The sequence below is a fragment of the Neoarius graeffei genome, chromosome 14 (assembly GCF_027579695.1).
Source record: "Neoarius graeffei isolate fNeoGra1 chromosome 14, fNeoGra1.pri, whole genome shotgun sequence".
Taxonomy (NCBI): Eukaryota; Metazoa; Chordata; class Actinopteri; order Siluriformes; family Ariidae; genus Neoarius; species Neoarius graeffei.
In genome coordinates, this window is record NC_083582.1 from 6,014,838 (window position 1) to 6,027,018 (window position 12,181).

General features: G+C 42.0%; 1 protein-coding gene across 1 annotated transcript in view; it reads right to left on the reverse strand.

The window, feature by feature from the left end:
- The window catches only part of mkxa (mohawk homeobox a), an 86,760-nt gene extending 76,795 nt beyond the window's left edge, over nucleotides 1-9,965 (reverse strand). The window contains exons 1-2 of the mRNA XM_060939195.1: nucleotides 9,389-9,965; nucleotides 9,143-9,286 (exon numbers count right to left, since the gene is read on the reverse strand). The gene's annotated coding sequence lies outside the window, so the exon portion shown is untranslated. The remainder of the gene's footprint in view (nucleotides 1-9,142; nucleotides 9,287-9,388) is intronic.
- Nucleotides 9,966-12,181: the final 2,216 nt, after the last annotated feature.

Here is a 12,181-nt window from a genome sequence, read left to right on the forward strand (position 1 = left end):
ACCAAGGCCTGGAAGGAACCGACACCCAAAACTGGGTTCGGAGCTACACCACAACCGGCAGACAAAACACTCAAACATCAAACTACACAAACACACAGAGAAAAAAAAAAGAAAATTGAAAAAGAAAGAAAAAAAATATATATACAAAAAGCTCTGGTGAGAAGCGGCAGCCAGAATGCGCACGACGTACTCTCAACCGGAAACGGAAACGTTTAATTAATTTGCATAATTGCAATTAATAATGACAATATGGAGTAATTAATCAATTCCTAATGAGCAGTTTCCACACAAATCACTTCTTCTCGGTCAATTCCTCGCCATTTTGGATTCTTTCTGGTAAATAGGTCGGGATTCCTAGGGTGGATATCGCTTCTATATATAACCTGTATATAGCTTGCAACATTTATAGCACAAGGTGACTCACGCTAGATCGTTCCTTCTGGACTAGACGGGGCTGGAGTGAGCTACGCCGTCACTGACCGTCTCGTTATAACTATAACAGCACTTCCACAAGTGTCTTTATTTCTCTTATACCACAGCGAGTCACCAATGATTAAAACTGTTTATTTATTAAACAACATGACGGAAAAAAATGCAAACAAATTGACTGAGACCATAATATTACACACTATAGTCTCGCTGTCACAACAGAAGGACTCTGAGGTGCGCTCTGGACAGCACGCGCTCCAAACTGACTCACACGCGCCGGGAATGACGCACACCTATACGGGATCAAGGCGCAATCAGCGCGCCTATATAAGGACTCAGAATGCAGACTTACTTTGCGAAGTATTGTGTTGTTGTGACACATTACAAGAGGGCCGTGTTTCCTGACTGATTTCTGTTTCCTGTCCCTCATTTTTGACCCTGCTTCTGTCTACGGAATCCGCCTGTCGATTTGGATTGTTTGCCTGTTTGCACTTTTCTTTATAATAAAGATCTTCTGCACTTACGTCCGTCTCCAACCATCCCCGACGCACTACTTCACCCTGCAGACACGAGTACAGCATGAACTTGTACACCTCTGCTGTGCTCACGGAAAATGACATCACGCACGATGGCGTTATGGCGGCCTCCCTGACAAACAACAGTCCTGGCTATTTTCATCACTTTAGTGGTTATATCGTTAAGAACAAATTCAACATGCAGCTTTTTTTTTTTTTTAAATCTTTTTTTGGGGGGGGCTTTTTTCACCTTTATTGGATAGGACAGTGTAGAGACAGGACAGGAAATGAGCGGGAGAGAGAGACGGGGAGGGATCGGGAAATGACCTCGGGTCGGAATTGAACCCAGGTCCCCGGATTTATGGTATGGCGCCTTAGCCACCTGAGCCACGACACCCCCAGCTTTTTTTTTTTTTTAAATAAAGGACGGACATAAAGACAGACTTTTAGCTCAATTTGTTTATTTGTGGTATATTTCCTTTAACTTCCAGTGAAATATGATTAAAAGAGCTAAGCTTACGTGTACTACTGAATATTAAACATTTACATTTGTCTATATTTAAAGTCAAAAGATTGTCGCCTTGAGATTGTCATTACCGTCAATAGTTCCTATTCTCACTTACGTTATAGCAGCTATAAACACTCGTTCCTGGAAAGATTCCCGATTTAAACGTCACGTCCGAGTGTTACACAGCGCTGACGCTGGAGACTCCTTCCATAAACGTTACACACACACATTTCTCCTTCCAGAAAACTTTACTCATATAAACGTGATTCGTGTTAGAGTTAAAACTAGTGTTAGAGCGCGGATGTTCTCGAACCTTAACATTTCCTAACCAATCAGAATCGAGAATCCAGCAGCTCTGGGGTACAGAGGGCAGATCCAGCGATCTATCTTTATTTATTTGTCAGATCTGTTACACCATTTCACTCATTTTTCCGACAGCGTTTTCAAGAAGTGCTGTACATGTGCTAAATTTCGGCCTGTTTTTCCTGTGCTGCCAGTAATACAGTCTCTCTCTCTCTCTGCAAATGGGGTCAAAGGGTGCTCATTTCCTGTAATTACTGCCATGTCTACACCTCTTCTCATTAAAAAAACTCAAAGAATCCTTGATTGCCACCTTTATTTTTTCTTTTTCTCCCCCCCGGAGTTTTTATACCTCCCTCGTTTAAAGTGACATTTACGCACCAGCCGCACGCCTTTAATGGGGACGGCAGGAGAAAGTGAAGGTTACACTCTGAGGGCCACTTATTTTTAAAAGAGCCACAGATTTGTTAAAATCGTTGGCCTCGTCGCGGCAAAACCAGAGCCGGCGCTGATATCCTGTCGGACACGCCGCGAGGAGACTTTGGCGCGTGTTGCCTCCTCTTTCCGCTTCCCTGAAGTTTGCATGTTTGTGTTTGGGCTGGAGTAATCCGCCGCTCCTCTCTGCAGCTCGCTCCCCGAGTGGACGGATTGGCTTTCACGGCTGCGGAGTTCGTGAGCTTCCGCGTTAGCAGGCGGGTTTAGTTTGAGCCCAGAGCTGAGTCACAGGACAAAAACCCGGGAGGGGCGGGGCTTATTCATCCTCCTCACTTAGAACCTGGAGAGCCACAGATTAACAATCCTCACTGAAAACTTTAATTACAGCGCATTCTCTCTCTCTCTATCTCTCTCTCCATCTCATTCTCTTTCCATCTCTCTCTCATTCTCTTTCTCTCTCATTCCCTTTCTCTTTCCATCTCTCTCATTCTCTTTCCATCTCTCTTATTCCCTTTCCATCTCTCTCTCTCATTCTCTTTCTCATTCACTCTCTCATTCTCTTTCCATCTCTCTCTCACATTCTCTCTCTCATTCTCTTTCCATATCTCTCTCTCATTCCCTTTCCATCTCTCTCTCTCTCATTCCCTTTCCATATCTCTCTCTCATTCTCTTTCCATCTTTTTTTCACCCTTTCCATCTGTCTCTCACACATTCTTTTTCCATGTCTTTTACACCGTCTTGCTCTTTCCATCTTTCTCTTTCTCACACATTCTCTTTTACACTGTCTTGCTCTTTTCATCTTTCTCTCTCTTTCTTCCTTCATCTCCCTCTCTCATTCTCTTTCCATCTCTCTCTCATTCTCTTTCCATCTCTCTCTTGCTCTCTTCCTCCATCTCTCTCGCTCTCTTCCTCCATCTCTCTCGCTCTCTTCCTCCATCTCTCTTGTTCCATTTCCATCTCTGTCTCTCATTCTCTTTCCATATCTCTCTCATTCTCTTTCCATCTCTTTTTCACCCTTTCTTGCTCTTTCCATCTCTCTCTCTCACACACTCTTTCATATCTCTTTTACACCGTCTTGCTCTTTCCATCTTTCTCTCACTCTCTCTTCCTTCATCTCCCTCTCTCGTTCTCTTTCCATCTCTCTCTCATTCTCTTTCCATCTCTCTCTTGCTCTCTTCCTCCATCTCTCTTGTTCCATTTCCATCTCTCTCTGTCTCACATTCTCTTTCCATCTCTCTCATTCTCTTTCCATCTCTCTCATTCTCTTTCCATCTCTCTCATTCTCTTTCCATCTCTCTCTCTCTCATTCTCTTTTCATCTCTAATTCTCTTTCCATCTCTGTCTCGTTCTCTTTCCATCTCTCTCTCATTCTTTTTCCATCTCTTTTTCACCCTTTCTTGCTCTTTCCATCTCTCTCTCACACATTCTTTTTCCATATCTCTTTTTCACCGTCTTGCTCTTTCCATCTCTCTCGTTCCCTTTCCATCTCTCTCTTTCTCACACATTCTCTTTTACACCGTCTTGCTCTTTCCATCTTCCTCTCTTGTTCTCTTTCCATCTCTCTGTTCCTCTCTCTTTCCATCTTGCTCTCTCTCTCACTCTTTCCAGCTCCCTCTCTCGCTCAATCTTTCTCTCTGTCTCTCTTTCCATCTCTCAGTCTCTCTCTCTCTCTCTAATGTCCCATGCAACCTGTAAAAATAGAAGGAAAAAGTCAAGATAATCCTCAACACTCAGTCATCTCTCTTTTTCTTTCTTTTTTTTTGGACTCTCCTCCCGAATCCCATCCGAAACCCCTCCTGTTCGTGCTGATGAACACATCCTGATGGAAGCTCAACAATAATATGATGATTGGTTCAGCGCCACGGAGCAGGAGCGAGACGGAAAGCCGTTCCTGTGTGATCTGCGAATAGCGGCGTGTCTTTTATTCAGAGAGGTATAGAGAGAGCGTGTGGAAGGTATTGAACGTTAATCCGTGCCAAACTGAAATCCGACGTAACGCTCTCCCGTGTCGGCCCCTCGTATGAGTCGTCTAGACAGTGAGGTTCATCCCATCCTGAGCCGCATGCCTGAGTCTGAAATAAAGAAAGTGAAAAGAGATATTTTACTCATCTTGGCGTCTGTGTGGCTAAAACGATTCCCGCGAACTGAACAGTGTGAAATCACGCAACACATCACGACTGGCAGCTTTGCGCGCGCGCGTTAGTTTTCATCCTGGAATAAACTGTATAACGTACACAGCATGGCCGCATCAGAACCAGTGCAGGCTTCATTAACATCTCATAAGGAACAGAATTCTCAATTCTGATTGGTCAGATGTTGATTAACTGTAACGGCAGTGTTATTGTTTCTATAGCAACAGCTCATACACAGGGACTGTACAGCGGTCACTCCACATAAAAACATTTTACAAAGAAAATATAATCGCTGATGCAGTCAAGTTTTCTACAAGGCGATGTTTATTTGATATTTATGGAAGGAGTCTCCAGTGTCGGTGCGTTATAACAGTCAGAGGTGAAGCTGGAACTTTAACATCGAGACGGACGAGTTTGCAGTTTCTCTCCGACACGACGAGCCGCAGGAGAGGAAATCTGAGCAGCTGCTGAGGTCACATTCAGAACATCAACCAGAACACAAAGCAACTTGTTTCATGGATGTTTCGTAACGTTAAACGTAACCGTAAATGGTTAAAAACTGTTGTTCTTTAATAAAAATAAAAGCACTTGGGGATGTGCAGCTGTTGAACAATTATTCGCTGAAGGTGAGGTGAATATCAGTGAATCATAAGCAGTGATGGGAATAACGGCGTTAGAAATAAACAGCGTTACTTTTTTTAGTAACGAGTAATCTAACTAATTACTTTTTACATCGTTATAACGCCGTTCCCGTTACTTACAATAAAATGCTCTGCGTTACTTTATTAAAGCTGTTTTCATCTGGCACGCTGCTCGTTCAGCCTTTCTTTACTCTGCTTTAGTGTGGGGCGGGGAGACGCGAGACAACGGCACAGTCAGCCAGAGTAGATTTGGACAACATACGTAGGTAGGCTCCGCCTACTGCGCTTTCACATTGGAAATACAGCATTACTTGAAATAAAAGGCAAAAATGTGTACGTGCAATGCACAGTATGTCGAGGAACAAAGCGTTTGTCCTCGTCAGTGGCCAGTAATTAGTAACAATTTTAATAACTACAAAAATATATTACATTTGATATATGTCTTATCTCACATTGTCCCACAAAAATATTAATATAGTGTAGATAACATTACTAACTGGTTCTGTTAAGTGTCCATTTCAGTCATTAAACACATTTAACATTCACTTTTATTGTGATTACACTAATTGAATTTGATTTTGTTTTTTTGGGGGGGCGGGAACAAAATGTAATGTAATAATTACTTTCCCTGGTAATTAGTTACTTTTATGACAAAGTAACTCCGTTACTAACTCAGTTACTTTTTGGGAAAAGTAACTAGTAACTATAACTAATTACTTTTTGAAAGTAACGTGCCCAACACTGATCATAAGCGAGATGATGTCGAGGTGGATAACTGATTTAGTATAAATACACAGGTGATTATTTTATTCATATTCACTGGATATGAGCAATCGTGCGCTCTGATTGGCTACTCTACTACTAGGCTATTAGCTCATATACCGTGAGTAGAGAAAAACAAAAATGGCGGAGCGCGTTGCTGAACCAACCGAGGACGAAATAAAAACTCAAAAAGTACAAAAAAAAGCAACAAAATATGGAATAAAAGTATTTGATGGTAAGAATGTACTTAAAAAAAAAAATTAAAGCATTATCATCATCACCACATTTTTCACAAATTGCTGCTGTCATTTCGCCGGTTTGTTTACATTCTAAGCGGAAATTATTTTGTCGGATTTGCAAAAAATAAAAATAAAAATGCTCCGTTTCTCAAAATCCAGTGAACGTCGATAGACTAAAACAGTTATTCCACTCAATCTCGTCGTACATGACTTATAGACAACTTGGTGCTACGCGACTCGTCACCTATCAGCTCATGGACGACTCGATTTCGTGGAATAAATATTTCAAAAAACAAGAAAAAAAATCCTATTAAAAATCTTTTTTTTCAAACTTCAAAATCTTCATGTAAATGTAATAACCTTGCGGCGCAGACTCGTGCCACTTATCAACGCCGACTCACATAAAACCCTTTGTTTTGAAATCGATAAAATAAATCCCAACCCCACCTTCACTTTAAATAGTTTTAGACCAAACTTCAGAGCGTCTTTAGCGCTTTTATTCAGGAACAGCATTCTTTCATCATCTGTAATTCTCCCTCACTTACAGTGACGAAGCGATCGGACGCCGTTTTGCCGAGTCGCTCGAGGTGGTTATCGAGAAACAGTCTGAATCTCTCGACCAATCAGAGCGCACGATTTCCTATAATCACCTGCGTGTCGATACTATTGGGAATTAATCACCATCAGGGTGGTATGAGTAACTCTGCTTCGTCACACCACCCCATCGGTGATTAGTTTTCAGTAACAGCACGGCACGGCGTTTTATTCCTAAGCACGTAAGCAAGCTTCTTATTTACATTTTATGGATGGGAAAGTCAGAATTAATTAGAGCTAATAAAACCACGGTGCAAGAGAGAGAGAGAATAAGTGCAAGAGATAGAGAGACAAAATCAAACAACACTAAGTGTGTGTAGGTGCCGAGTGTGTGAGATTAGAAAACTGGTGAGATATGGGGGTGGAGTGAGAGCTCTTGGGCCCTGATCAGTTTAATAATAATAATAATAATAAGTTACGGTTTGCCTAAGCTCGTGTGTGTGTGTTTAATGACTACGATGCAGCGTGCTCTTTTTGGAGTTTAGTAACACACCGCCCTCTCTGACTCTGGTGAGGAAAAGCCACTTCTGATATTTGGACCAGATTTTTACTAGCCGTGAGCTTTTTTATAAAATATTTCAACCCTATTGAGGAGCTGTGGGATCCTGCCACATTAAAAAAAAAACAACATGTTTTTATTTTCAGGACTAATCATGTGCTAGCGCGCACACAAAATCTTAAAATCGAAGAGGAAAGCATTCACTCTTGGATTCGTTCTTCCAACACGTTCTTGATGAGGATGAAAGATGAGACTCTTACACTGCAAAAAATAAAAATCTTAGGAAGTTTATTTGTCTATTTTCAAGTCAAAACATCTCGCCACCCTTATTATAAGACATAATTGTCCAACAAGCAAAACCTCATTTAGCTAGAAAGGCTAGTTTTTAGACAGTCCATCTTGAAAATCTTGTCTAGACAAAATGTCGTGAAAAAGTCTTGTTTGGAGCACCTTTGAAAATAAAACAAGGGTTTTTTAAAACAAGTAAGACATTCTGGACATTTGTCAAATGCGGTTCATCTTGTTTCAAGAAAAAAAAAACCCAAAGTACCGTATGCTTGTTTTGGGAATAAATGAACTTTACTGAAATCTTTGAATCTAGTGCCCCTAAAATGCACTGTCGTGGCTCAGGTGGATAGGGCGCCATACCATAAATCCAGGGACCCGGGTTCGATTCCGACCTGAGGTCATTTCCCAATCTCTCTCCCGCTCATTTCCTGTCTCTACACTGTCCTATCCAATAAAGGTGGAAAAGGCCCAAAAAAATCTTTAAAAAAAAAATGGCTAAATGTAAGAAGTACGATCTTGTTATAAGAACTATTTTGATTATTTTGAGTTAATCAGATCTCGCATAATAAGTTCCCCAATCTTATTTTGGAATTATTTCATCTAAAAACAGGTTAGATTTTTCATCTTACTTTAAGAAATCTTACCAAGTCAAATTTGACTCGTTCCATTGGCAGATTTTTTTTCACCTGATTCAAGCAAGTATGCTTTGTTTTAATCTTTTATTTCTTATTTTTGAAAGGCCATTTTTTGCAATGTAAAGTTGGCTCTGTATCAAGTCGGGCCGTCTTCTTTCCTTCTCTTTCACTTTTTTAAATTTACAATTCAGGTTTCGTATTTATATCAAGGTTATTCATATTTCTCGTCTTCATCTCGTCTCGTCTTCTTCCGCTTGCTGTCCCGGAGGCAGCAGTCTAAGCATGGAAGCCCAAACTTCCCTTTCCCCAGACGCCTCGGCCAGCTCCTCGGGAAGAACACCGAGGCGTTCCCAGGCCAGCCGAGAGACATAGTCCCTCCAGCGTGTCCTGGGTCTTCCCCGGGGCCTCCTCCCGGGGGGGCATGCCTGGAACACCTCCCCAGGGTGGCGTCCAGGAGGCATCCGAAAGAGATGCCCGAGCCACCTCAGCTGATTCCTCTCGATGTGGAGGAGCAGCGGCTCTACTCCGAGCTCCTCCCGAGTGACTGTGCTTCTCACCCTATCTCTAAGGGAGCGCCCAGCCACCCTGCGAAGGAAACTCATTTCGGCCGCTTGTATCCGCGATCTTGTTCTTTCGGTCATTACCCAAAGCTCATGACCATAGGTGAGAGTCGGAACGTAGATCGACCGGTAAATTGAGAGCTTCGCCTTTTGGCTCAGCTCCTTCTTCACCACGACGGACCGGTAAAGCGACCGCATCACTGCAGAGGCTGCACCGATCCACCTGTCGATCTCACGCTCCATCCTTCCCTCACTCGTGAACAAGATCCCGAGATACTTAAACTCCTCCGCTTGAGGCAGGACTTCTCCACCAACCTGGAGAGGGCAAGCCACCCTTTTCCGGTCGAGAACCATGGCCTCGGACTTGGAGGTGCTGATTCTCATCCCAGCCGCTTCACACTCGACTGCAAACCGCCCCCGTGCATGCTGGAGGTCATATTTCTTTCAAATGGAAATATATTTATGAGCCTAGATGATTTGTCACATGAACTCAGTAACTTAAAAAACATTTAAATTATAAGCATCATTTTGAATCGAATTACATTTTGAATAAAACTAGTGAAAGTTTTTGGAAAATAATGATTGTTTTAAGATTTTTAGCACACCTTTGCTACTTCCCCCAACTCTCACCCCAAGTCAGGTGGGATTGGCTGCAGTTTCTCCTGTGATCCTGAAGGATAAGCGGTATCGATGATGGATGGATGGATGGATGGATGGATGGACTGATGTTGCTGGTTCAGGTTCTGTAACTGAAAACACAGACAAAGCTGTAACTTTACTGATAGTTTGATTTTTTTTTTGTTTGTTTATAGCTGCTATAATGTAAGTAAGTGAGAAGGTAAAGGAGCTACCCAGCCATAGCAAAAACATCCCCGTCTGTACAACTCGTCTTCTTCTCCTGGCATCTTCTCCCACGTCTCTGTGGGGTCGATGGATTTGACAAGTCTCTTCCGTCCTGCATGATTGTTCACTTCTTGTCCAAACAAGTCTTTTTCTCTTAACTCCATTCGAATACTTTCTAACCATCTTTGTTTCAGTCTTCCTCTTTTTCTTTTTCCTTCCACCTCCATGTCAATCTTCTCCCAACATACTCCTCATCACATGACCATACCACTACAACCTCCTTTCCTGTACTTTCTCGGATATCTTCCCCACTTTCGTTGTCCCTCGTGTAATTTTTCGTTTCTAAACCTGTCTCTTCTCGCCACTCTGCACATCCACATTTCCATGGTATCCAGCTTCTTCTCACGAACCTTCTTCACAGGCCATGTTTCTGCTGAATACAGCATCGCTGGTCTAACCACTGTCCTTTCACGCTCGCACTTATTCTCCGGTCACACAACACTCCTGACACTCTTTTCCAATTTCTCTTGTCTGTACAACTGGTTCCATGATGCAGTACACAAGAGGAAAGTTCACGAATCCAGATTTCCCAGTACACTCTCAGATTTGTGATAAAAGGGGACGATAAGAGAGAAGCCAGCAGTCACTGGGAAAATGGAAAAGAGTTGCAGGATGACCTGAAAGCAGCAGCAGCTACAGGTACAGAGAGGACAATAAACTAATAATAATAATAATAATAATAATTGTAGCACAATTTTCTCATTTATTAGATCTCACACTAAAAAAGTAGCTCATGTCTCAAGGCAAGCAGACAAATCAGAACTCTTTTGGAACAATATATAGACAGTAAGTTCTGTGCAAAAGTCTGAGGCACGTAAAGAAATTCTGTCGAACAAAAAGAACTTAAAAAAATAATGAAATGAAATGGTCCAACATTAAAAAAATCCTATAAACAGTAATCAGTAAGCCATAATAAATGAAAAAAGTCAATATTTGGTGTAAGATGACCCTTTGCTTTAAAATAATATTTTTTTTTTTTTCACGGTCCGGTTTCCATCAAATCCTGCGCTCTGATTGGCTGGCGAGCGGGTCTGTATCCTACGGTACGGACCCCGGTTACGGACCTCTGGCGACTCGCTCGTTCACAACAACAACAAACATAGTAGCATTTTTTGTCAACATTTATCTTTTTTTAATAAGATTTATTTATAAGATTATCAAAAATCTGATAAATTTTTGCCAGCATTTCTCAGGAGAATAGCATTAATTTTACAGCATGGATAGCGATAACGACAGTGTTCACAGCGAAAGCGAGTTTTACTCCCCTGAGGAAGAAGAAATAAAAGAAAACATTTCAGGAGAAAGCTAAAAACCTCTAACTGTTGCTAACGCCGAGCAAAAACATGGCTGAATCCTGAATGACTCCTATTTGTATAAATAGGGGACTACATAGGCGGCAAAATGTAGTTTTTTTCCTGCCATGGAAGTGCACTTGTATACCGAGGAGGAAGCCATTTGCATTACAGCCATGAATGAGGATTCAAAATGGCGGCTCGGCTCGGTTTTCCCTTTCGAGCACTCTTGTTTTCTGTTAGAATTTGGTAAAGAAAAAAATAAATATATTATTTACCAGCTTAAGGTCGGTCCGTATGGTGAAATACCGTGAGTGACCTCGGCCTTGAATACTGACCTCGGCCCAGAGGGCCTCGCTCAGTACTTTCAAGACCTCGGTCACGGTATTTCACCATACGGACCTCCCAGCTGGTAAATAACACACACATATATATATATATATATATATCCGTCTCAGGTCCAGTGAGTGCAGTTTTATGCGGAAATGATCTGTAGGTTTTCCTGAGCATCTTATGCCTCGGTCACAACCGGCCGTACATGCTCCTACGGCCGGTCTACGTGCAAAAAACGCAAGAAATGCACGGAGGGCGCGCGTGCGACGTGCTGATTTTCAAGCCATAGACCGGCCGCAGAGGTTCTTTGTCATGTCAAACAAACTCTACGGGCGCTTACGGTTTTTTCAGGTTGCAAGACAAACTTACGGCCAACGTGCGTCTTTCTCCACGAACAAAAAAACCGCAGCGATTTGGGAAACGCCAAAAATCGCACAGCCAAAAAATCGTACGTCCGGTTGTAACCTAGGCTTTACAGAACCAGCCACAATTCTTCTGGACACTTTGACTGTCACACTCACTTCTTCATTTTACACCAAAACCCAGCAGCCTTCATTATGTTTTCTTTTTTCATGTGAAAAGTGCGCTCTTGAAAAGTGTAATACGCTGCTCAGGTACATTTTTTTTTTCTGTAACATTTAATTTTGTGCTGGGAAAAACCCTGAACATTTGGAACTCTAAAATGTTTTTGTAATGAATTGAAAATAGAAATCTATAACAAAGTTTGTACGAAAAAAATAATAGAGGGCCTAAGACTTTTGTACAGTACTGTACATATATAAACACACACACACACACACACAGGTCAGACGAAATAAAAACACAAAACCTCTTTGGTAATAATTCATCTCGTCATGTTTGGAGAAAGAAGGCTTGCGCGCATGTTGCATGTTTAGGTGCTGTGGAGAACCGAGAGCGAGCAGACAGCGAGCAGACAAACCATCGTGTTAACGTTCGCAGTCCCGATGACTAAAACATGCCCACACACTCCACTCAGCATCTCATAAATTCCTGTCCTTCAGTCAAACATGCTACATTTGTTTGATGATGGTAGTTAGGCATGTCCTTCCAGTCACTAACCTCAAAACAGAGAAGTGAAGAGAGACAAAGAACAAA